Source organism: Daphnia magna, linkage group LG3 (genome assembly GCF_020631705.1).
Source record: "Daphnia magna isolate NIES linkage group LG3, ASM2063170v1.1, whole genome shotgun sequence".
NCBI lineage: Eukaryota > Metazoa > Arthropoda > Branchiopoda > Diplostraca > Daphniidae > Daphnia > Daphnia magna.
Genome location: NC_059184.1, coordinates 11,943,943 through 11,970,096, shown reverse-complemented (window position 1 = coordinate 11,970,096; position 26,154 = coordinate 11,943,943). Strand labels below are relative to the sequence as shown.

The 26,154-nt window shown below is 39.6% G+C and overlaps 1 pseudogene; it reads left to right on the top strand.

The window, feature by feature from the left end:
• The first annotated feature begins 276 nt into the window (after positions 1-276).
• On the top strand, positions 277-3,606 carry LOC116934777 (annotated as a pseudogene).
• Positions 3,607-26,154: the final 22,548 nt, after the last annotated feature.

Genomic DNA, 26,154 nt, shown 5'->3' with positions numbered 1-26,154 from the left:
GAGCGTCAATTTCGAATCGACTCACATCGTCGACATCCAAGACTCCACGAGAGAGATAGATCGCCGATTGCTTCGCCACGTTACGTGCCGTAGTGGGCTAACAGAGATCGTGGATATTCCGAGCACGAAGGTTTTGCTTCGGTATTTAACGCAGATTTCCACAACAACCGCTCTTACGACCGGTTCAACCAATTTTTTGAACGTGACGGCCGTGGCGATCGGGAAAGACATTTTGACGAAGCAAACGATCGCAGGCGTTCCTGGCAGTCGTCCGCAATGCGCGACGACCAGGGCGAGGCACGTGAGTACCGTTGCGGCGAAGACGGTTTTTATCTGTATAGATACGATGGGCTTTGCTACGACGACGAAGGATTCTCTTATCGTTTTGGTGGAGACGGTTTCTACTACGATACTGAGGAGGGCCGCCCTTACGATTCAGGCGGGTTTTGTTGCGACGAAAATGGTGTGCGATTAGAATACGCCGAAGGGCCCCAACCGATCGAAAGTTTTAATTTAGGTGAGCACTCTTTCGTACCTGGAACGCCTCGTGTCATGAGTGCCAGAAAATCCCCAGTTCAAAAACGTGTGAACAACGTCGATTTAGCTGACACTGAACCAGAAGAGATACGGCTCCCATGGCGTCCTCACGCATCCGTTAGTTCAAGGCCGGAAGAAGGTGAAGTAGTAGAAGCTGCGGAATCGGCCGACGACATAATTCCGTCACCACTTGTAGGAGGTCTAAGTATGCCAGGCAGTTCTGTCGCTCAGCCGCTGGCCGTCTCGAAAGCCATCTGCGATGAGATTTCATGCTGGATGACAAACGGTATTTCGACTGAGGCCTCCAAGGCAATATCGAAAGAATTTCCGCTTGAGTACGTGGACACAGAATTTGCGATCAAACCATCTAAACTGGACGGATGGATCGGCCGGCAGGCGCAGTTAAGACCCGACAAAGGTCTCCTTAAAACAATTAATGCGACGGAAGACTCTTTGACTAAAGCACAACTAAAAATAATGGACATCGAACCGCCACTGATCGATCTCTATTCTCGTTTAAGTTCTTTGCCAGGTAGTAACGCAGCGAAAAGATCAGTACAGGCCGCGCTTCAGCAATGGGGCCGCGCATTTTTTCATATCACACGAAAGCGTTTCAGCGCCGTAATAGCGTTCGCCGAACCCGCATCGGAATATTTGTTGCGTGATCCGGATGCGTTTGAAAGCGGAAAGGAGGCGCGTTCCTTCCTCTTCACAGAAAAATATCTGCAGGCAATGTTGACGGACGCTAGTTAGGACAATACTCTGGCTCAAGCAGCTAGAGTAGCGGCAAGAGCTGCAGCCGCTATTGCACCCAAAGCTCAGAATCCGAGGCGGTTCCGTTTTCCCCCAGAGCAGACGGTCGCATCGTTTCACCAGACCCCGCGTTTCGACGGCATTCAGTCAGCCGAGGCGGAAGAGGTGGCCGGGGCAGAAGGAGCGACAGAAGCAGAAGTCAACGCCACAATACGTGGCTGCAAGGGGGCCGAAGGTATGTTTATTTAAATCCTGATCCTTTGGCCTCTCGCAAAGATGACTAAACCCCGCTCCAAATCAGTCAGTAAACCAGCGAGTATGTTTCATTCAAGTCTTTACGGGGGAAGTACGGCCCCGATGGGCGTCGCGTCCAGACTAAAGAATTTTGCTTCCCATTGAACGTCGGTTACGGATGATCTTTGGAACCTTGAGACAGTTAGCGAAGGTTTGCGTCTAGAGTTTACTGCCGACCCTGTTCAAAAATGTCTCCCGCCTGAAATTACTATGTCAGAAGAGATGACGGCCATTTGTGACAAACAAGATAACGAACTTTTATCCAAACAAGCGATAACTGAGGTCACGGACGGCTCCGACGGCTTCGCGTGCTTGTTTCTCTGCATTAAGAAAAAGCAGGCGGGAAAAAGTTAGACCGATAGTTAATTTGCAACCACTCAATCGTTTCATTAAATATCAGCATTTTCAAATGGAGAACCTTGACTCGGTCCGTTTTTTAATTAGGGAAGGTGATTGGATGGTCAAAGTAGACCTGCAAGATGCCTACTTTACAGTTGCGATCCATCATTCCCATCAAAAATTTTTCGGTTCAGGTGGAGGACGTGCATATTCGAATTTAAAATGTATGCCGTTCGGACTTTCTTCGGCCCAAGAGTCTTTACTAAAATCTTGAAGATATTCATGGCGTTTCTGCGTAGGTGAGGCATCCGGATAATTATTTATCTCGATTATATTTTGATCCTGAACGGTTCAGCAGAAGGGCTCCTAGCAGACCTTAAGCTAGTGGTGGAACTACTACAAGCTTTGGGGTTCATAATTAATCAAGAGAAGTAAATTTTTACCCCCTTTCAGGTGATAGAATATTTGGGACTCGCCGTCAGTTCGATAGACTTATCATTCGCGTTACCCACATCAAAGGCAGAAGCAGTAAAGAAAATGTGCGAGTTGGCCCTAGCCGAGGGAACTGTATCGTTGCGGACGCTGGCTTCCATTCAAGGACATTTTTGCTGGGCTATACCGGCGATACCCTTCGCTCAATCGCACTACCGTAGCCTACAGCGATTTTATATTTCAAACGCGCAACGGGCCAACTCTGAGTTAAACACTAAGGTGCGGTTATCCCCCTGCTCCCAACTGGATCTCTAGTGGTGGATAGCCAACATCGAAAAATGTAGCGGAAAACGGAGGATGGGGGGCCGCATGCAATAGTGTCACTACACGGGGCCCTTGGACACTAAGCGACAGAGAGAAGCGCATAAACGAGCTTGAGTTACTAGGAGTTTTATTCGCGATTCAGGCATTCGGGGCAAATTCCAGCAACGTAGCGATCAACATCTTTTGGGATAATTCAACCGCAGTTAGTTACGTAAACAAATGCGGTGGCACCAGATCAAGAACTGCGGCTAAAATTATGACGGACTGGTGCGAGATGCGCAACATCTCACTAGAGGCGGTACATCTGGAGGGCGAGCTGAATGTTGTCGCCGATCGAGAATCCAGGGCGGAAGCGGACGCCAGCGATTGGCGGCTGAGCCCTTCAAATTGTATCGAAATCCGGAAGCTTTGGGATATGAACACAGATTTATTTCCGCTCCGTGGAACGCCTAATTGTCGAAATTTGTGTCATGGAAGCCACAACCCGGTGCAATGGCCGTAAACACGTTTTCCGTTAGCTGAGATCGAGTTAAGGGCTATGCGTTTCCCCCCTTTTCATTAATTTTCAGATGTATTGAAAAGCTGAGGCGGGTGAAAGCGACAATCGTTTTAATTTGTCCAGGCTAACCGTTGTTTCCGGTGCTACTGGAACACGCTTGCGATATCCCTCACCTAATGTTACCATCGGAGAACCTCGTAACGTCGGTACACGGCACACCTCACCCATTACTCCAATCAGGTGCGCTCAAGCTGGCCGCTTGGAGACTCTCCGGAGATCCTACAGCCAGCAAGGGTTTTCGGAGCCAGCTATCGAGCTTCTCTTGGAAGGAGGCCGCGCCAACACCAACGCAGCGTATGAATCGGCATGGAACAGTTGGTGCGATTTGTGTGTTTTGCGGGATAAAAATCCCCTGTCTAGTAATGTAAATTCAATTTCAGATTATCTGGCCCATTTGCAAACGACCTGCAAATCGTACAGCTTGATCAATATTCACCGGTCCATGCTTTCCGTTACCCTACAACCAATCGACGAATGCCCAATTGGGCAGCCCCTGCTTATCATCAAATTATTAAAAGGGTGCCATAACCGTAACCAACCCAATCCCAAGTACAGGTAACATGGGACCCTACGCGTGTTTTTGATTTTAATACCTCCGTGGGCGATAACTGCGCACTCCCAATAGCCGCGCTGGTAGGAAAGAGATAGGTAAAGTCAGGGGGAGAAGACAAAGGTAAAGTCCAGGGGGTAGAAGAAGAAGCTGTAAGCTGTTTTACTATCCTTTCTAAACTTTTTGTAAAAAAAAAAAAAAAAACGAGCACGCTCGAGCGCGCTCGTGCGTTGCCCGACTCTGATTCATTTCCTTATGTCAATAAAGAATTGTCAATACAGAATCATTCAAATGAACATTTTTTTTATTTATATAAAATAATAATACAATTTAAAAAATGGAATGAGAAATAGAATAACAAATGAAATATAAAACAATAGAATAAGGAATGTCAAAATGAAGAGCAGACTACAACAGTGACCGTGGAACTAAACTGTGGAAAATTTTTTGAAGAAAGCAGACAAAAGAAAATCGCTTGACAGCAACGCTCCTCCCCGATAGTGTCCGATTTCCCCCCCCTTCGCATGTCCAATTTTACAAAAGACCATGGTTCTCAAGAAAAACGATAAATTATGTTTTTATTTTAAACGGAAATGATAAAAAATTTGTGGCTGTGGATAGAAAAATGCACTTTTCATTTCATCGTGTATTGCTTATGATCTTTTAACCATTTGTTTAACGTACAACCCAACAAATGTGTAAAAAAAAAATTTACAAAAGAAATCCATATATTTTTTTTTCTCATAGCTTCAAAACTAAATAACGTAGAATTTCTAAATTACATCCCTAAATATGGATTTCAATTCTACACATACTAATATTTTTTTGAATCATTAACTCCTACTAGTTTAACGACAAATTGATTTGTCCAACCTTGGAAATGTCCAACATAACCCCGGTCTCCCCTAGTAGGCCTATATGTCCCTCGAAGATTTCACGATTGGATAATTTCCTTTCAGTTTTGAAAATCCGCATCAGTGATCATTAGCAGAATATCAAATCGATTTATTTATTTTTTCAATACCTTTTTTATTTAATTGAATTTCTAATATGATTGACCTATAAGAAAATGTATAGCTTTTAAGGTAAAAAGACTCTTTCTTTGATTTACTGACTTTGTTTCTAGTGTGTAGGGCCTTGACATCTAAAATAAGTGTTGCATAAAAAAGAAACATGATTTATTTAATATATAGCTACATCTACATCCTAGAATCGACGAAAGCGCAGTCCACAGCAAGCACCTTGGTGAAAATGATTAATAACACTTATATAGTGAGACAAATGGATAGCCATCCTTGTCATTGTACCTGGTGGGCCGGAGAACAAAATGTTTCTTTATTTTATTCTGTGACATTCACCTATTTTCACGAGCGTTTATGTTTTGTTTTTTTCAGATCTAACAAAATTTGGTGTTTGTGACATTTTTCAAATATAAACTAATAAAACAAAATTGTTGGACAAAAAAACAGGATCGGTTAAAAGAAACTCGGTCGGTTTCTATATGTTACAGCCAACCTATTTTATATATCCTTCAGCCAAGCGCTAATGATAATTAAAAAATTAGTAGTTAAAAATAAAAAAAAAAAAACAACAGACGAAAACCCCGAGTGCATTGCCCGAGTTTTAGTCTTTTTTTGTGTACCCGTCATCCCGTTTGAACACACTAAAGCTCGGGGAAAATGGCAAAACCCAAGTCCATTCCCGAGTTTTAGTCCCCCGACCACCGAGCCCCGACCCCCAGGCCCCGACCCCCGAGCCCCGACCCTCGAGTTTTAGTTACGCCATAAAGACTAATGCTAGGGCAAGGCCTACTTAATGCTTAAGGCCTGTAAACTCAAATACCTTCTATGGCGGGTAGGCGTTCCCTAATAAGAGCCAAGAAACTAGGGTTACGACGACACTATCTGGTGCTCGCAATAGAGCAAGTGACTGACGCGTACCCCCATTGTTTTACGAGCGCACCGCGAGATAAATTTGGCCGCCAGCCGCAATTACTCTCTTAAAATAGTAAGGTGCGTTCGTAAAATAGTAGGGGGTACGCGTCAGTCACTTGCTCTATTAAAGCCTCGTTGAAAAATACCCCCAAAAAACTTTAACACTTGTTATAGTTACATAAACACATGAATAAAGATAAAACAAAAGGAAATAAAATTTTTGAAATGAAAAGTGTGCTAGTTTGACAGCAATATGGCAATTGAGTTGTTAAAAAGAAAAAAAGTAGTATGTTAAAAATATATAAGTTTTATTATCATGTAAATGAAAAATTTTCTTTTTGTTCTTGTAGTTAATTGAATTAATCACTTTGGAAAAAAATCTATAAACAGATTAAACATTTTCACTTAGAGATAAAATAAAAAATTTATAGAATTTAACTCACACTGATAGCATTACGTAGTAAAGACTTGAACGGACATACTCATATCCATAAATCTCTAGACGATGTCTTTAACCACCATCCCAATAACGATGCAAATTTGCTTGAAATGGTGAAATGTAATGATGAAAATATTACTTAGTGGACTCAAATCTTTTTCAAAGAGGAGATTTTCTACACTTACTGGAATTCTTTAACTAAAAGTTAAGGATTCTAAGATACTCTTAATTAAAAAATACAAGGAAACCCTGTTTTTGCATAATCTTGTATTTAGGTTTTCGAATCAGTAGCAGTAGCGAGCACCAGATGTTGTCGTCGTAGCCCTTGTTTTTCCTCTGATTAGTTGTTGCCAGGTAACGCGTCAACGCCATAGGAGGTATACGAGTTTACAGGCCTTAAGTATTAAGTAGGCCTTGGGAAGGGGCAGGGAGGAGTATAGAGGAAAAAGCAGTTCTATCCCGCGCTGTAACCCACAGCTGTCCGGGGTTTGGAAGCCGCCACCAGTTGGCAGCACAATGAGGTAGAGAGGAAGTTTTTCAGTAGGGTGTAAGGGCAACGAAGCGAATAAATGGGAAAAAGGACATAAAAATGCAATAAAATAACATAAATTTTTTTCACTGTAGTAGGTTATTGTTTCTTGGATAATACGCAATATTTAAAATCAAATGTTACATTAGTAATTAGTTACTTAATTAAAGTTTTTGTTCTTTCTCTGCTGACTTTTCTTTCACCCTCTTCTCTTCTGTTATTTGGAGTCTTTTTTCTTTGGCAATGCACTTCATTCTAGTGCACATGAAATCGACGATGATGTTAGTCATGAAGACTATGCTTTGTTCTTCACAACTAACTTGAGGTAGTTTGTCCGCTACAAACGAAGTTAGAATTTCCATGAAACATTGGGGGTTACATGGTTAACAAAATTCAGAAAAGATTTGAGTGCGTGAGTTGGTTCGAATCGGTATAAGGTGGACTCTTATCACTGCCAAAGGATTTCACGGCTAAAGATTTAACAGAACTAAAAAGCAAAGGATACCTCAAGTTCACTACACTTCCCCTCTTCAAGCTCCTGAAAGCAGTAGAAAAGGAAATTCAAAGCAAACTTGATATCGGGCAAATGTTTCGTCCAAATTCTTTCATGGGAATTTTTACTTTACTTGTAGCGGACAAATTACCGGGTGTGGTGGTTCCGTTATCGTCACTAAAACACAAAAACGAGAGGGGCTGCTCCTAAAAAAAGTCAAGTGTGAGTGATTTTAAGATCTATTCTTCTTCTGATAAAAAAAAAAAAAAATCTGTCTCTAGCCGTTAAATAATTATTTGAGTTTTAGTGACACACGTAGTGCCATAAGAATACATGGAAATAGAGGGGGGTGTTCTTAATCATTTGGTGGGTACTGTATTTCCGGTATTTGATAAGCTGCGACGGCAAACATTTGCAACTCTTTTTTTTCTATAAAAGGCGTGTCCATATAATAAAAATGTTTTTAAAATACAACGCCCAATAAAAACAGGAATATCCGTCAGTTGGTTAAAAAATTCATCAATATTTCGTCCAATTTCCTTAATTATCTATTACCGTTTGCAACCTAGAAGCCAAAGAATTCACTAACTTTTGCCAATAAGTTGGCCTCCCCTTTTACCCTTCCCAAATTGCATTATCCTTTTTGAAAACTTCAACCGCGGAGCGCGGACGGAAAAATTCCGAATCTTGTGCGATGTCGCCCCATACATTTTAGATTGGATTCATGTCCGCCCCTTTCGGCGGCCATGGAAGTAAAAATTCAATGACCTTTTGCTGATCTTAAAACTACTGCTTGATTAAGCGAGATTGATGCATCGGGGACCTATCTTGGATGAATTTGACTCGCCTGCCGGGGAATTTTTCATGGATTGAATGACTAATTCGAACTTGACTGAATTTTTAGTCGTGCAGCCGGTTACGACGTCCCTAAGTTGGGTGGTAAAACTATCGCACGAGTGGCAGGTAAAATCATTCAGTGGATTGGTAAAGTCGCTAATATTTATACTTAAATTGATACAAAATGATTGCTTCTCTATTGTTCATTTCTTGGGAAATGAATATTTTAAATTTGTTGAAACCATTTATGGAGCGACAACTATATGTAGTGAAGCAATGTAATCGTCTGAGACTCACCGCGAGAGTGAGCTCTTCCCTATTTCTTACCTAACTAAAGCCGTCGTCATTATAGCTAACTTCATGTGAAACCACCTCATTTGCTATTGCTACCGCATCAGCCTCTAATACATGACATTGTTTTCTATCAATACGAGTTTGATGCACTTACTCGCCGTTTCTTCAGTTCAGTTTTTCATCAATCCTAACCTCAACTTTAGCCTCGATTACGTCATAAAGGGTACTCCCAGGCGGTGGGAATGTAACTTGTCCGAAAAAGCAGGCAAATATCCTGACGTCAATTCGTTTTCTTTCCATTAAATGGTGTGCCTTATTGGATATTAAGTTTGATTTACATGAGCATACACCACGACTAAACGTCACGTTGAAATTCGTGACTCTTTTTTCAAACAGAGGAACTCGTATTGGGTTGAGGACTTCTCGGAGTCTTTTTCCTTCACCAGCTATGTTGACGAAATTGTTTGTTTTATATTCCTCCACATATTTGGTATGGAAAAAATTGCCGTAAAGAACGGGGAAAACAGGCTGGAAATTCCAGCTATGCAAACATATATGAATTACAGCCGCCTCACAACGGACTATAGAAAACAAAAAGATGAATTTTTTAATTTTTACATTAGGCGAGGTCTTGATTTTCACACGGTAGCTGGGCAGAAGATAAAGGATGCTGGAACAGTCGGAACAGCAACAGCGAAAATTGCAGGTCAAGAAGGCTAGGCGAACGGACAACAAGTAGCAGCAAATGGCGAGGTGACAGCAAATACGAGCAACACGGAGAAATTAACTTGAGCAAAAATAACTAAGAGGATACCGTAATGAAAGTCAACCAGGCTGGAAATCGTTAAAAATGAATGTGTGTTTTTAGAAAAAAGGAAAATGATAAAGCTTTTTGTTTTTCAATAACTTCTATGTATTTTTTAACTCTTTTTATTCATGTAGATACAGGGGATTTAAGCACTTCGTCCTCATCAGAGTTTATTTCTAATCCGTGCTCCCGAATAACACAGTGACGTTCCAGAGACGTCCCAAACACGTCATTTTGAGAAGTCTGAGATGCACTTGAAACACGAGAGATTCAGATTGTCTGACACTGGAAAAATGCGATTTCGAAGGACCAATTTTGGCCGTTCCATGAAAGAACAGATCGCCACGTATGGTTTGTCTGTATTCAAAGAATTATTAGTTTTGTTCATGACTTCTGTTTTTCATTTTCTTACTTCCATTGACTTCAGCATTTCGTTGTTCGTTATAGGTGAAAAGGGCTGTATGGCTCTCTTTTCCCGTTGAATCCTTCGATCAGCAGCTACTCGATATCTCCAAACTGGGCATCATGATTTTGAGCACCTGTTTGAGTATACAATCCATCTCGCATTGCAACTCTGCAAAAAAAAATTATAAAACGTGCCACTGTGTCATTTTGCACTCCATAGGGCGAAGCGGTGTTCGGATATTTGATGACTAGCATGCTACTCACCAAAGCTAATCTGGAAATTTTCACCCTACACTAAGCTGACGATATGGCAGTTTACGCACAAGTAAAAGGTGTTTTCGGCGCAGAAAAAATACTCTAGCCCAAAAAATAATAGGTCTACAGGTTTCAGGAATTATCTTCCGAAGGGCCAGTTAACTGCCGGCGCAGATGGTCAGTCGGGTCTTACGGGGGTGAGCCTGCCGGATTGGTATGATCTTACGCGGTTAACTTTAATCTGGTGCCGTAGCACGTTTTAGGAGCCACAGCTTTCGCCTTGATCTGGCTACGGCTAGAGGTCCTTGGTATTGCCTTCGCCGTGTCAGGCTAGAGCAATGCCGAGAGTTCTGTTGGACCTTATAGGGCTCAATAGAGATTGCGGTCGCTAGAGTATTACTCTTCGCGGTGATGAATTGGATCCCGGGTCGGCTTCGGTCGTCTCAGGTCGCAGGCTGGCTCGGCAACTGGGCTGACGGCTGGACCGGCTTAAGAGAACGGCGGTGACAGAAATCCTCGACCTTAACTGTATAAATCAGGGGGTTAAGTGGAAGAAAGACAACTTGACTCGAGATTTCGGTGAAAAAAAGTGAGTGTATTTCCACGGTTGAACAGCCCCTTATATACATGGGAAAAACTAAACCGTTGTCTGATCTTCTTCAAGCGTCCGATCCTGGAATGGAGGGCACCAGTTGATGTGATGTTCCTTGCCGGTTATCGATCGGTAACCTTCCCGATAACCCTGCGGAAACTAACCCAATATTCTGGCAGGAGCACTCTGCAGGCTCCGCCTCAATGAGTTCAACCTTCACGTCGTTCCTTTCAGCCTCAACAGGTGTCGATATATGATGTCAAAATACGATCACGAGTTTCTGGCGGAATAATCAGAACTCTCCTAAATTTTTTCACACGCTTGCAAGATACCGACCAGTCCGCTACTTTTGATCCATGGTAGGCACATCCCACCGACCAACGGTGCGAAATTTATTGGCCTTACTTTCGACTAGGAACTAACGTAGTTCGCCAACGTAAACGCAAATGGAATGGAATGCCTCAGAATGAGAAACCTCTTCAACGTCCTAACACCTAAAAAATACGGCCCCAACACCCATACCTTAGCGACCCTCTTTAAAGAAATCGTGCATACAAAAATGAACTACGTCATCATAGACTATGGCGTAACGAGCTCCACCAACTTTGCTAAAATTGACATCGCAAGCCACGAGATTGTTCTAAATCCTCTACGCTGATCTCGGCCTGGAAAAGACAAAAAGAAGAATGAAATGGCTTGCATCTGGCCATCTTATCAAGCTGGGAAACATCAATCCCAACAACATGACCCCCCAAGAAGCATGTCCAATATCACCCCTGCACTCAGCGAGATAGCTGCCCTCGACTATCATCTATTCACAGCCAATCCTGATTATTCCGAACAAAGGAAAATCCTCCCGCCGTGGTCAACCCCTTCTCACTCCATCTTTTTCTTCGCCATGTCAAAATCAGAAGCAACAAAAAACAAAAAAAAGCCCATGCACTGTTTAATAGCTTTACCAAACAGCTCCAACAGACAACATTCGTAGCATTCTCTGATAGATTCGTCACTTCTGCCTACATCTCGTGTGTCTATACCATACCAGACATAAAATCCGAAGAAACATGGTTCCTTACACCCGGATCCAATATCCAAACCACCGAGCTACGCGGCATCCTCTAAACCCTGGAAGCCTACTACCATTTAGAGCCAGGGGCCCCACAGCTTTACATTTTTTCAAACGCGCAAGCAGCACTGATGGCAATCAATGCTGCCCCCAAACAAAACCACAACCCAAGAATTAAGGAAATTTGGGACTTACTCAACAGCCTTAAAGATGGTGATACCCATACACACTCATCTCCTGGATCCCGAGTAATGTTAACATCCATAGGAATAAACAGGCATACAGGCAGGTCAATGAACAAGGCAATATACCGACAACAAACCTCATCGCTTATATCCTCGCTGCACCTAGGAAAATATAAAAGGAAATGGTTAGTCCATACACTCACTGAACTGAAAAACTCTGACAAACCCTGCTTATGTTTCAGAAACAAACTTGGCATCAGCGAGTGGTATCACCAACTGGTTAAAGTCTATTTTACCCGACCAAATATACTAAACTGAACTTAATTTACTTACCTATATTCAATTAACTAAGCTGGGCCAAGTGCGAGTGAAATGAGGCAAAACAGGGTTTTTAAGTGGATAAGGGTGAAATAAAGTTAACTGAACTGAATAGTATAGTAGAATGTAGTATTGGGATTATACATAGTCACATAAAAAAGTTACTTTGTTTAATAGCTAAAGTGACTTAGCTTTCATTTGAATAAAGATTAAATTTTAAGATTAGCTAAAAAAAATAATACAATAAAAAAAATCATCATTATCTAAACAAGTTATTATTATCAGATATCTGAGTTCGAAGTGATCGTCAGAATAGCCGAGTTGCTAAAGCAGCTGATTCCGAATAGAAAATAAGAGAGAAGTAGGGTTTGATCCCAGGGGTAAGCTTTTCTTTTTTGTGGTTTTTCATTGCATGTATAATGAAGGATATCCAATGGACGTCCGTTTCAGGACGTCCAATGGATGGTCTAAAGAAAGTCTAAAAAATCGGACATTAGGATTATTGAAATATTGCGATGTTTTATGCAAACCTCAAGGTTGCTGTTTAGCAACACCTAGAGTGATTTCACTGTTTAGCCCTATTCCTTCATGCTTTGATATACTGCTGTTCGATAAGTGTGTGAGCACGTTGAAATACAAAACTCAGTTGTTAGAAAGTGAAGTATTATAGTATTCAATTTAACATTGCAACAGGTTATGGGCCCAGTGCCATTTGAGTGCTGTCAATTAACCTACAGAGCTACTAAGAAATATTATTCACAGAAAAATGGCAACTGGAGTGTTTTCTTCAAAAAATGTGTCTCATGTTTCAAAATTTAACGGTACAAATTTTTCATTTTGGAAGTTTCAAATAACCCTCATTCTAGAGCAGCATGAGTTGTGTGATATTGTGCTTGGTAAGTCAACAAAACCAGCACCTTTGCCTGCTGGCAGTGATGCAGCCCTGATTGCTGCACGAGACAAAGAAATCATGTTGTGGAACAAGAAGGACAATTCAGCTCGTTGCTTCATTGTCTCCACTATTGAAGAACAGGCACAAAGATCACTGATTAATTGCAAAACTGCTCATGAAATGTGGACCAGATTAAAATCTCAACACGAGCAAAACTCTGAAGAAAATAAGCATTACTTGTTACAGAAGTTCTATGCATATGAGTATGAAGAAGGTGGTAACGTTACAAGTCATATAACTGCAATTGAAACAATGGCAACAGATTTAAGCGATCTTGGAATCTCATTGCCACCAGAACAGGTTATTGGAAAGATTATCATGACTTTGCCACCAAGTTATAGGCACTTTCATTCTGCATGGAACAATGTTGAAAGCAACAAGAAAACAGTTGCATTGTTAACATCAAGACTTCAAGCGGAAGAAACTCTTCATCAGTTTCAAGGACTCGGAACTGCTGACAAAAGTGATTCAGCTCTTTTCTCGCGAAACCAGAAGGAAAAATCAAGTTTTAAGGGCAACAAATCTTACAACAAGCCTGGAAATGGAGATCAAAGAAAGCCATGTGGCTTCTGCAAAAAGAATGGTCACAAGTCAGGCCATCGTGAAGAAGATTGTTGGAGAAAAGCTTCATATATCCAAGGAAGACGAGATGCTGGCGATACAGCCTACGCTGCAACCAATTCTGGCCACACTAAACAAACAAATCCATCTAATACTCCAAGCAGTGATGATGACTATGCATTTGTCTCGAACATCCCTGAAATGGACAAGCATGAATGGTATGTGGATTCCGGAGCAACGTCTCATATGACGGACAAACGGTATTTCTTTGAAACATTCCAATCTATCAAACCTGGTAGCAGGACAATTCGAGGTATTGGCAAAGACAATGCCTTACTTTCTGCTCATGGTATTGGGAGCATCCGCATTAAGAGAAAAATCGGTGGAAAATTAGGAACTATTCATAATGTTTTATATGTTCCTAATCTTGGTGCTAATTTGTTTTCCATTGGAGTGGCAACCCAACGTGGAGTCACTGCTACCTTTCAAGACGATCGAGTAACCTTGTCAAAGAATGGAAAAAATGTTGCATCAGGCACTCGTTCAGGAGAAAAATTATATCGAATGGACTTTGTTGTATCAGAACCAACCCTGGAGACATAGGATTTTGCTGCTGTTGCACGAGATGGAAACATTCAACTGTGGCATGAAAGACTTGGCCACGTCAACTTTCCAACCATCAAGAAGATGCAATCATTGTCGCTGGTTGAAGGAATGAAATTAACTTTCGGCTGTCAAGATACATCAATTTGTGAAGGGTGCATTATGGGCAAACATCATCGCCAACCATTCCCAAAGGATGGTCGCACCCGTGCTACAAGAATTGGAGAGATAATTCACAGTGACGTCTGTGGTCCAATCACACCAAGTTCAATGGGAGGTTCAAAATATTTTGTTATCTTTAAGGATGATTTTTCTTGCTACTGTTTCATTGAATTCATGAAGACTAAATCGGAAGTGACAAATCATTTCAAGAATTTTGCAGCCCGAATGAAGACTTACTGGCTATCCTGTCGTGACATTTCGCTCCGATAATGGTGGAGAATATATGAGTCAGGAACTTGATATCTGGCTTAAAGAAAATGGAATTCGGCATGAGACCAGTATTGCAAGAACACCGGAACAAAACGGAGTCTCGGAGAGAGAGAATCGGACAGTAGTTGAATCTGCTAGAAGCATGTTGCTGACATCTAATCTGCCACGAGAAATGTGGGCTGAAGCAGTCAATTGCGCCAATTATGTTCTCAACCGTGTCCCATCTAAAGCTACTCCTAACAAGACACCTTATGAACATTGGTTCAACAGCAAACCAGATCTCTCCCATCTTAGAGTTTTTGGATGTGATGCATATTTACATGTGCCTAAAGAAGAACGTTCCAAGTTTGAATCCAAGAGTCTCAAGTGTTGTTTTGTTGGTTATGCAGACACGCAAAAGGGCTTTCGCTTGTGGGATCCAGTTCATCGTAAGGTTAAGATCGGACGAGATGTACGATTTGACGAACAATTGAGTTCAAAACAAAGAAGCAGTACTGAGAGTTTTAGCGATCCAGTCACCCCAGTTGAGTTTGAAGTGGGTGGGGATTTGCAAGTGTCCACTGGACGTGCCGCCGAGTTCAACTCTCTGCCTGGGGAGACTCTTGATAATGCTGAAACAACAGAAGATGCCAATGAACACGAAGAACCTTTTCATGGCTTTGAAAGTACTGATACACCAGACCACGGAACTAGAACACGTCAATCTACACGGATCATCAAAAGACCACAAAGACTGATAGAAGATACAAATTTTCTAAGCTTTGATCAGCATGTCCCACAAGTTCTTGATGAACCACAGACATACGAAGAAGCAATGAACGGCCCTCAAGCAAATCAATGGAAAATTGCAATGCAGGAAGAACTCAATTCACTAAAAATCAACAACACTTGGAGCATGGCCAGCCTACCATCAGAGAGGAAGCCAATCAAGAACAAATGGGTGTACAAAGTAAAGTACAATACAGATGGACAAATTGAACGTTTCAAGGCACGCTTGGTTGCCAAAGGTTTCTCCCAGAAAGAGGGCATTGACTACAGTGAGACCTATGCTCCTGTGGTTCGCCATGAGTCACTTTGGATGGTAATCTCTATTGCAGCGGCCAAAAATCTTGAGATCCTTCAACTTGATGTCAAGACGGCTTTTCTTCACGGTGACCTCAAGGAAGAACTGTACAAGGAGCAACCCGAGGGTTTCGAAGACACAAGTAGGCCAAGTGATGTCTGTCGTTTGCTAAAAAGTATTTATGGCCTAAAGCAAGCCTCTCGTTCATGGAACGAAAAATTTGATCAATTTCTTAAAACCTTTGGATTTATCAAGAGCCCAGCGGATCCTTGCGTCTATTTTCAACGCCAAGGTGAATCTGAAATGATTCTTGCACTCTTGGTTGATGATGGACTGCTCTGCGGTACACACCGAGCTCTACTAAATGAAGTGGTCAGTCCACTCAACAAAAACTTTGAAATCACATCAGGAGAAGTCGATTGCTTCGTTGGCATCGCCATCAAACAAAACAAGATTCAACACACAATCCAACTTAGTCAGCCTCATTACATCAAGAGAATCCTGAAACGCTTCAAAATGGAAGACTGTGACTCAAAAGTCGTACCGGCCGATCCCTACACAATCCTTTCATCGGAAGGCAATGATGGTGAAACGGTTTGCGCCGATCAACAGTTATATCAAAAAGCAGTGGGGAGTTTGATGTTTATTATGGTGTGCAATCGTCCTGATATAGCATTTGCTGTGGGGCAGGTTGCCCAATTTTGTCAGAATCCGATGAAAGCCCATTGGAATGCAGTAAAAAGGATTATGGCTTATCTACGTGGAACCTATAACTATGGAATTGTCTACAGAGGTGACAGAGGTACGAATGAGTCGAATTGCCTGACCATTTACTCCGATGCTGACTATGCTGGCAACGTGGACACTAGGCGTTCCATATCTGGCTATCTCCTTGTGCTCAATGGAGGTCCTGTATCCTGGGCCAGTCGCAAACAGCAGTGTGTCTCTCTTTCGACAACGGAGGCGGAATTTGTAGCCATGTGCGAGTCAACAAAGGAATTGATTTAGATGCGTCGACTACTTGCAAGTGTTGGATGTGAACAAACTGGTCCATCCACTCTCTACTGTGACAACCAGGAAGCTATCAAGTTAGTACACAATCCGGAATTTCATCGTCGGACGAAACACATTGATGTGAAGTACCATTTTATTCGCCAGCAGTTCCAAGAACGATCCTTAAATGTGGATTATGTCAACACAAAGTTTCAACTTGCAGATCTTCTCACTAAGCCCTTAGGAGGTCCTATTTTTCAAGAAATGCGGAGCAAGATTCAAGTTCTTCCATGTTCGGTTTGAGTGGGGATATTGAAATATTGCGATGTTTTATGCAAACCTCAAGGTTGCTGTTTAGCAACACCTAGAGTGATTTCACTGTTTAGCCATATTCCTTCATGCTTTGATATACTGCTGTTCGATAAGTGTGTGAGCACGTTGAAATACAAAACTCAGTTGTTAGAAAGTGAAGTATTATAGTATTCAATTTAATATTGCAACAAGGATGTCCCTGTGACCTTCATTATACGTCGGATAGGATAACCCATTTGGTTCAAAAGGACGCAGCTGGGATATCCCTATGACGGCAGAATGCTAGTAAATACTGAGCACCTGTCACGACGATCTCTTAACCAGCCACATGGGAATCACCAATACGTATAAAAAATTTGCAGAATGCTACTAGTGTAAAGCTTCCTGGAAATCAGTAAAATCACATGTGTCATCGAAAGAAATAAAAAATAAAATGCATAAGTTATAATGGTCTTCCTAAGCAAATAAGTAATCGCTGTTCCATGTCCTGAAGTCAAGACAAAGGGTGTTGTGTACATTCTCAACCAAATAATTAATTAATTTGCTAACATGGGTTCATGAATAGAATCATCTTGGACCAAGGAAATGCATTCACTTGAGAGGACTTCATCACAGTGGGTACGCTATTCATTTCTTCATTTCCCAAACTTTTTTCTAGCCCTAATTCTATCTATTTTATTTTTATTATATTGTTGTTTTTAATTGTCTCGTCTCTTCTAGCAAAAAAATTTTGTTTCCTGCAAGAATTTTGTCTGCTACAAAGGAATTGGGGCTAGAAAAAAAATTTTGGAATTGAAGAAATGAATAACATACCCACTGTAGCAAAGAAAAGGGGAGATATCTAAATTATAGTTACTGAAGCTTATTTTTTATCGTGAAGGAGCTGGTTCTCCATAAGACGCTGCAGACACAGCAGAACAACTTTAATTTTAAACGGTATTGTCTACATTGTTTGTAAGGAAAAATGAGCTACGTTATTGTAAAAGGGTGTCATAATACACCACGGAATCACAAAGGAAAGTTGTAAACAATATCGTTTAACATTAAAATTTAGCGGTTTTCTAAAACTAAATACCCATGAATTTAATATTACAATGGCAAATGTAGCTCGTTCACTTACCTTTCACACAAAATTATGGCTAGTATCATTCGGTAAATTGTAAACGTTTCACAAACATTTTTTTCGCGATCCCCTTTTTCCCTATGTAAATTCCTCAGAGGAAAAACGGACTCACGAGAAACATGGCAGAATCCGTAAAAGTGCGTTCGCAAACAGAAGGGGGGGAGTACGCGTCAGTCACTTTCTTTAGATCGACACTGTTAGAGCTCTGGTCTTGCCTGGCCACTGTCCTTTCTTGTAGTGTGAAATCAGAGAATCTTGCATTAAGAATAATACAAAGTGGTTATTTATTCTTACTTCATAACATTATAGTCATGGCGATGTACTCGTTATTCGTTTTCATTTTCTTTCCCCCCCCCCCCGCTTCTTAAACTCTAAAATACATTATTGGCAATTTAGGTCATTGACAAGGAGTCGCGGACTATACGGAATGCCTTTTTACATTATCAGATCGTCTTTCGTTAAAAGTTATCGTTTGTTGTTTCAAGATATTTTCATGGGTTATTTAAATGATTTGATAAGTAATTTATATGATCGCTATGCTATCATAATTTTGTCTTCAGTTCAGCATTGCCTTCCATAAAATCCATAGTTGTTAAGAACGAGTTATTACCGAAACTACCATTATTGCAAGCGCTGCCTCTCCTGTTGCATTGTGTTACCAAGTCTGTTTCCTTTTTGTATAGTTAAATTTCCACCCCTAGATTACAGGTCGAGCTTGAGTCGACCTCTCTCTGACAATCAGAGAGACTGAGAGAGAGTCGGGATTTGGCTCGACGTCTAACATGACGTTGAGAAGCAGCCCTTCGCGTGAGTCCTCAAGAAGGAGCCCGGCATTAGCTTGCTACCCTTCGCGTATTGTGTAAATAGATAATAATGTTTTGCCATTTCATGTTTTTTATTGTTGAATTTTGTTGAATTGCCTGTGCATGTGTTAAAAAAGAAAGCAGTAACACCATGCATCATGTTTACCTTATTCCCTCTTGGCTTCCAAGAGGATTCTGCGGGGTTTTATTGCTGCGATTTTGGTCTAAAAATAATTTTCTGCGGGCTCCGTGCATATGTTTAATTTTTTTCTTGTCTGTGGTGGGATGGCTTAGTAAAACTTGTTGATCCGAATCACTTTATACTTAAATAATCCAGATCCATTAAGCGGATGTCGAGCTTGAATGATGTTTTTAGCGGTTTATAATAAGAGAAAGGGTCCATTTTATTAAACTTTTTTGTTGGGGGGGGGGGGTTGGTTCTAAATGATGTCTAGTACAAGTGTCGTCTGCTTTCGTCCAACTTTCAGGCTTGTCTAACACAATTAGTCGAACAGTTAAGACAAATCCCACCATCACTTTTCCATTCATTCTTTTTTTAAATTTATTGTGGCACAAGAAACTAGTTAATAAGCATCAATAAAAGCAGTCCACTGCGATAGACTAGTCTATAACAGTGGAATATACCCATTCAAAAAAGTGAAGCTGCAATTCGTCCTAATCTTTCAAATGGTCGTGCACGACCATGTTGGTATATTTGACATTATTTCAAACGACAAATTTCTCTATTTTATTGTTTACAGTTTATTGTTCCGCAGTTACACATCTTCCGAATATGTGCATATTGCAGGGAATGGTTGGCTTATCTATAGCGTGTCTGACAGGCATGCGGGAGAACGGAATTCAAGTCTCAGTTCAATGGAAATGAAAATAATTTATGGTTTTGATTGTACATAAATGGTATAAAATTGTAATGGTACCATACAAGAAGATTTAATTTTGTGAATAAATTTATTTTATAATTTATTGAATTTGAATTATTTCAAGCATCAATATATATATTGACAATATTTTTGCAAATTATAGTCAGTGTAGTTTTATGTTTATGGCTCCGGTCTCCAGTGATCTGCCGAATCGATCATAAATGTGAACGGAATCAAACCTGAATAGAATCAATCAATCAAAGAATCAAAGAATCAAAAATCACAATCATTCAGTGATGTTTGATTCAGAATCAAGAATTTAAAAAAATCAAGAATCAGAATCAAAATTTTTGATTCTGTTCACAATTTGAATAAAAAAATCTCAATACAAAGAATGAATAAGTTGTAATGGTCTAGTTTTTTTAAACGTGTAAGGTTGCAGCAGCGGCAACATTCAATCTTGGTTATAACAGACAGTTGGGGCATAAGTTATTCAATATTACGAAAAGTAAATCGGAAGTTTAGTTTTCGTTATTAAAATTAACCTTAAGCAGCAACAAGGTCTCAAAAATTCTATCTGCAAGACGGTTGCGTCGGGCAGTGAGGACAAGTGGCCCTGCACTGAACAACCTCTCGACAGACGCACTTGATGGTAGTGCTGTATTATACTCTAAGAACAAGCGTTTAACTTTTGGATATTTGTCAAGCATAGCCAAATCTTTTTCTTTATCAATGAAAAACAACTCAAGTTCGTCAAGGGTGGCGGTGCTTGATTCGAAATAAGAGAATCATTGATTCAAATCAATTTTATTGAAAAACACTAAAATCAGAATCAAAAATCAGAATCAAATTTTGGTAAGAATAAAAAATCGGAAAATCAGGCAAAATTGATTCGAATCAAAATTGATTCGGCAGATCACTGCCGGTCTCCCATTCCGGAGGTCCGGATTCGAACCGCGCTACAGTGAAAAATTATATTTTTAAAAAAATTAAAATCGTTTTTTATATTGATAAAAACATCGAATAGAAAATTGTTTTCTAGCGGAGTATTATTATACTTTTTTATTTATATTCAATTTAAGCATCAAGTTATACATTAAAATGTATTGATGCACCAAACAAAAATGCATTCTCTAACCCACCCTCCTATCCTAAACCCTGTATGGCAATAACAACTAAATTAGTTTCGTTCCCCGCCAATAGATGGATTTTCCCACAAAAATCGCTGTTCGGATCTTTGTGCTTGATACTTTATCTTACTATTATATCGTAGTAGGTGATTCAACTTGGTCTCCGCAAGACGGTCTCAAAGGGTCTAGCCCGTAACCGCTACATCCCAGAAGGACTATTCCGGCCCTTTGATTGGCTCTCTCCACTCTTACACCCTTCCATGTCTTTCTGCTTTCCGCTCCCACATTTTCCTGATGTACAGTATCCAGCACATAAATCCGAACACCGATTAAATTTTTTAAAGCCACCTATTGGCGGGGTAAAGGGTTTTTTGGTTTTTTTCTTTAAGAAGGAGGGTAGACGGAGTAATGGACACATAGGACATCCCCACTCGGGACATCCGGACATCCTTGGGATGTCATAAAGATAACCCGTTGCTATGTGGGACGTATTTCAAAAGGGGAAAAAGTCGGCAATCACTTACACCAACCATTAGACATTTGGAAATGTTGGACTTCTAATATTCTTCATTCGAATATGATGGGAATATTAATTACTTCAGAATAAAGGGGATTATCATTTTTAAAATTATTTAATAAACGAAAAAAGCCCATTTTGCTAAATGAAAAATTGTTTTATATATATACAAGAATTTCTCGTTACGTAACCACAATAATTCATCACCTCATCTGGAATCAAACACCGATCTCCAGTATCACATTCAGAAAGGCTACACCTACGCCATTGACAACGACGTTAACATTCACAGGCAGCTGGAACATAAGCTTAATTGTTTCGGTAAGCAATATTACCAAGCCCAAGCCCTAAATTTCCAAATGTCGTTTAAAAAAACCCACCGCCCTGGGGGTTGCAAAAATGTTCCGACCTGTAACTTGCCTTAAAGCGTAATACCTTAAGGCCTTTTTTTAAATGTCTAGACTTACCCAGCCCTGCCCTATGTGTCCATCACCCCGTCTACCCAACCTCTTCAAGAAAAACAAACAAAAAACCCTTTACCCCGCCCATAGGTGGCTTTAAAAAATTAAATCGGTGTTCCGATTTTTGTGCAGGATACTGTACAATGTGGTTTTCCGTGGGTTTGCAGCTTTGATTTGTTTGTTTATTTTGTTTATTTTTATTATTTACATTTATTGTGTGCCCTTTATTAAGTTTTACAAATACAATATTTTTACTTATAAAATTTTTGTTTTCATTTTATATAATAGATTGAATTAAGTACCAGTGTGTTTTCTTAAATAAGGGTAAATTGTTACCCCATGGTCCTTGGGTTGGCGGTTCCAAAACCCGAACTTGTAATGATCGGGGAAACTATAAGTCGAAAATTTAAAAAAATTATATGATTGGATAAATCTTGATAAGATCTGTCAATTTATGCAAAAATATTGCTTAAAAAGTACTAATTGGAAGAGGAACCCGATTTTTCATTTTTCAGGTAGGTCGGTGCGGTTTAGCGGGTATCCGGTAATCCCCAATCCCCAATGATACTTAATATTTAAATAATTTATTGCGGGAAAACTATAAGACCGAAATGGTAAAATTTTACAGAAATATATAGCGCTTGATAAGGGCTTTCCATTTCTGTAAAATAATTAAGATAATTTTCCTAAACAAACAAATTTTGGAAAATAAGTTTTTTGTAGTGTTTGCGCTCCAGAGATATACACGATCCTATAGTCTTAAGGAAAAAATTTATTGTTTTTGAAACTTTTTTGGCAAGAATATTTTTTCACTGATTATACAGAAATAGATAGCCCTTATCAAGAACTATCCATTTTTATAAAATTTATTTATTTTGTTCTTATATTTCCCCGCAAAAAATTATTTAAATTGCACGCATTACTGGGAGATGGGGGTTACCTTAGACCCGCTAAACCGCACCGACCTACCTGAAAAATGGCGAAGTGGTTTACTACTCCAATAAGTACTTTTTAAGCCACATTTGTAAAGAAATGGATAGATTTTATCAAGATATATCCATTCCTATAATAGACCTTCAGCGGATGCTGAGTTGCACCATTTCGCAATTCAGCCCAATCCCATCTGGTGTTTTAGTCCAATAAAGCACTCTGTAGAAAAAGTGTTTTTAAATCTTAGCATTATTATCAGTGCAAATTTTTGCTTAAGTGTAATTTTAATATGTAGTTCTATATTACGATTTTCTAAAAGAAACTTAAAAAACCATTTGTATCTAATTTTTCTTAAATACATTATTATAGGATGATGTTTACATTAATAATCATCTGCTGATGGCTACTTGACACGGTAAAACGCCATCTAGATTTTCTTTGAAAGCTGATACCTAGCCACACTTAACATATCTTTCAGTTCTTGCCTACCATTAAGTTCACGATATCTATACATATTTTTTAATTACAAGAAGAAGTAAGGATACACAGTTGAAATTAACTGCACACAAAACAATGTGTGATGCTGTCCGATATGTTAAGTGTGGCTGGTATCAGCTTTCGATTTATAACTATAGATGTCGTTTTACCGTGTCAAGTAGCCGTCAGTTGATGATTTTGAATGTAAACATCACACTATAATCATTTATTTCAGATAAATTATATAGAGAAGGTTGTTTAAAATTCTCTTTCAAAAAGTGATTCTACTTTTCCGTTTTGTCAGACAGGTTGAGTATTGCGCTGAACCACAAAAACGGGAAAGAAGAATCACTTTTTGAAAATTTTGGTTTTCCTTTTTTTGTATGATAAATTTTACACAATTGGATAGATCTTGTCGAGAGTATAGTAAGTATAGTAACTTTACATTTCTATAAGATATTTGAATTTACGACCAAGAATAAGGTCACAAAGAATTTTTTTGAATTTTTGCTTAAATTTCGGGGAAGGGGAAATGTGTCAAAACTTCGAAACTTTAGAATGCTCGTTTGAGCATTAAACATTACTAATCATGCCTAAGATTATCATTTATTCATACCTCGTGATCCAGTGCATCTAGTGGTGCATTGGGATCTATTTTTTCAAATGAAATGACTCTAAATATTTCTAAATTACTGAGAATCCCCATGAACCCACACAGCATACGAAATGTTATCAGAATTTAGTTAATGAAATGATAAAAGAACAAGGTGTAATATATTTCACTGCAATAATAAGAAGGGATATTAGTTCCATTTAGAAATGTACGTTTCTTGCATTGAATACAGACAAGAGATGGTAATAGAGAATTTTAATTTTAAAATGACGTGATACAATTGGCGGACAAATTTTGCTTTTATGGAATCGTAGCAGAAAGTGTATTTAATATGAGAATCTTAGCTACGTGTTGAGATGGAGTTCTGAAACATGATGCATTGCTATTAAATATGCCACATCTGTTTCCCCGACCTGTTCCTCGTTATCACTATTACTTCCGCATTCGCTCCCTTCCACCTCATCGTTACTTATTTTTTCCTGGTCGACATAATCGTCATAGGAGCTTTCGCCATCAGTTTTATTATAAATAAAGTAATCTGGCGTGTTTTAAAACTATTTTTGAGTTTATTATACTTCAGCGGCTATTTCCTCAGCAGGCAACCAAATTGAATTAGGAGAATTCTTAGCATTTTCCCAAGTGAATTATAGATTTTTATTTATTTTACTCGAACATTGAAGCTTTTCCTAGTCTGCCCTAGAAACTCACGGATAGTTAGATATAACCATCTTGAGGCATGGAAGAATTTCTGGCGATTTTCCTGTTCCTTTTCCTCTGGGCTGGTGTTGATCCACGGCTAATCGAGTCACCGTTTTCAGCCGTTTGAAAATCGCGTGATATTGTCTCTTCGACTTTTTTTAATTTCATCTAATCGACATAATTAATTAAGGAAATTGAAGAAAAACCACAAACATATCTTAAAAAAGAAATCCCAAACGTTTAGATGAGAATAGACACAGCGGTTTTTGCTGGGCCGGCTTTAACTTTAACTTACCAATTTAAGAATGCTAGTTCTAAATGTATGAACTGCCGACTCGGTTAAACTCTAGTGTATTATTATGACTGGCCTAACACCTAAGTGTCAGCGTATATTCGGTTCCATCTATTAGTCTTTCTTTTTCTAAATGTTGCTTGCAAATTCGATTGCTGAATTTGTGATGACCAATAACGGATGATTGTTAGTTTGAAACAATCTTTTCGCGTTTGTTGGATATCTTTGAAAGCTAATACCAGATTTGGATGGCTATGTAATAAAAGAATAACGAAAAATAAGGTTTCTTGATGCCACACATTCTTTGTTCAACGCGTGACAAGAGGCTTGTACAAATCCGATTCGATAACATTTGTTCAAGTAGAACGTAAGTTACTCAAAAATCAAAACTCCAGTCATGACGCATTATCTTTCCTTCATCTGAAAAAAAGAAAAGATTAAAATAGAGTCGACTGAAGAAAGGCAACTGGTGACTAAAAAAGTTAAGCCATCGGCTACCTGAGAGAGGTTTTCCCATTTTCAAATGCAATAAGCTTCTTGAATTAGAAACGCGATTACCATTGGCTGATTTGCTGCCAGATGTCACGATAGTTTTAAAAGGCAATGTGTCTCAGTCACGCGAAAAGAAATTGAAATTTCCATAATGACTAATTCGAACTTGACTGAATTTTTAGTCGTGCAGCCGGTTACGACGTCCCTAAGTCGGGTGGTAAAACTATCGCACGTGTGGCAGGTAAAATCATTCAATGGATTGGTAAAGTCGCTAATATTTATACTTAAATTGATACAAAATGATTGCTTCTCTATTGTTCATTTCTTGGAAAATGAATTTTTTAAATTTGTTGAAACCATTTATGGAGCGACAACTATATGTAGTGAAGCAATGTAATCGTCTGAGACTCACCGCGAGAGTGAGCTCTTCCCTATTTCTTACCTAACTAAAGCCGTCGTCATTATAGCTAACTTCATGTGAAACCACCTCATTTGCTATTGCTACCGCATCAGCCTCTAATACATGACATTGTTTTCTATCAATACTAGTTTGATGCACTTACTCGCCGTTTCTTCAGTTCAGTTTTTCATCAATCCTAACCTTAATTTTAGCCTCGATTACGTCATAAAGGGTACTCCCCCTCGGCGGTGGGAATGTAACTTGTCCGAAAAAGCAGGCAAATATCCTGACGTCAATTCCTTTTCTTTCCATTAAATGGTGTGCCTTATTGGATATTAAGTTTGATTTACATGAGCATACACCACGACTAAACGTCACGTTGAAATTCGTGACTCTTTTTTCAAACAGAGGAACTCGTATTGGGTTGAGGACTTCTCGGAGTCTTTTTCCTTCACCAGCTATGTTGACGAAATTGTT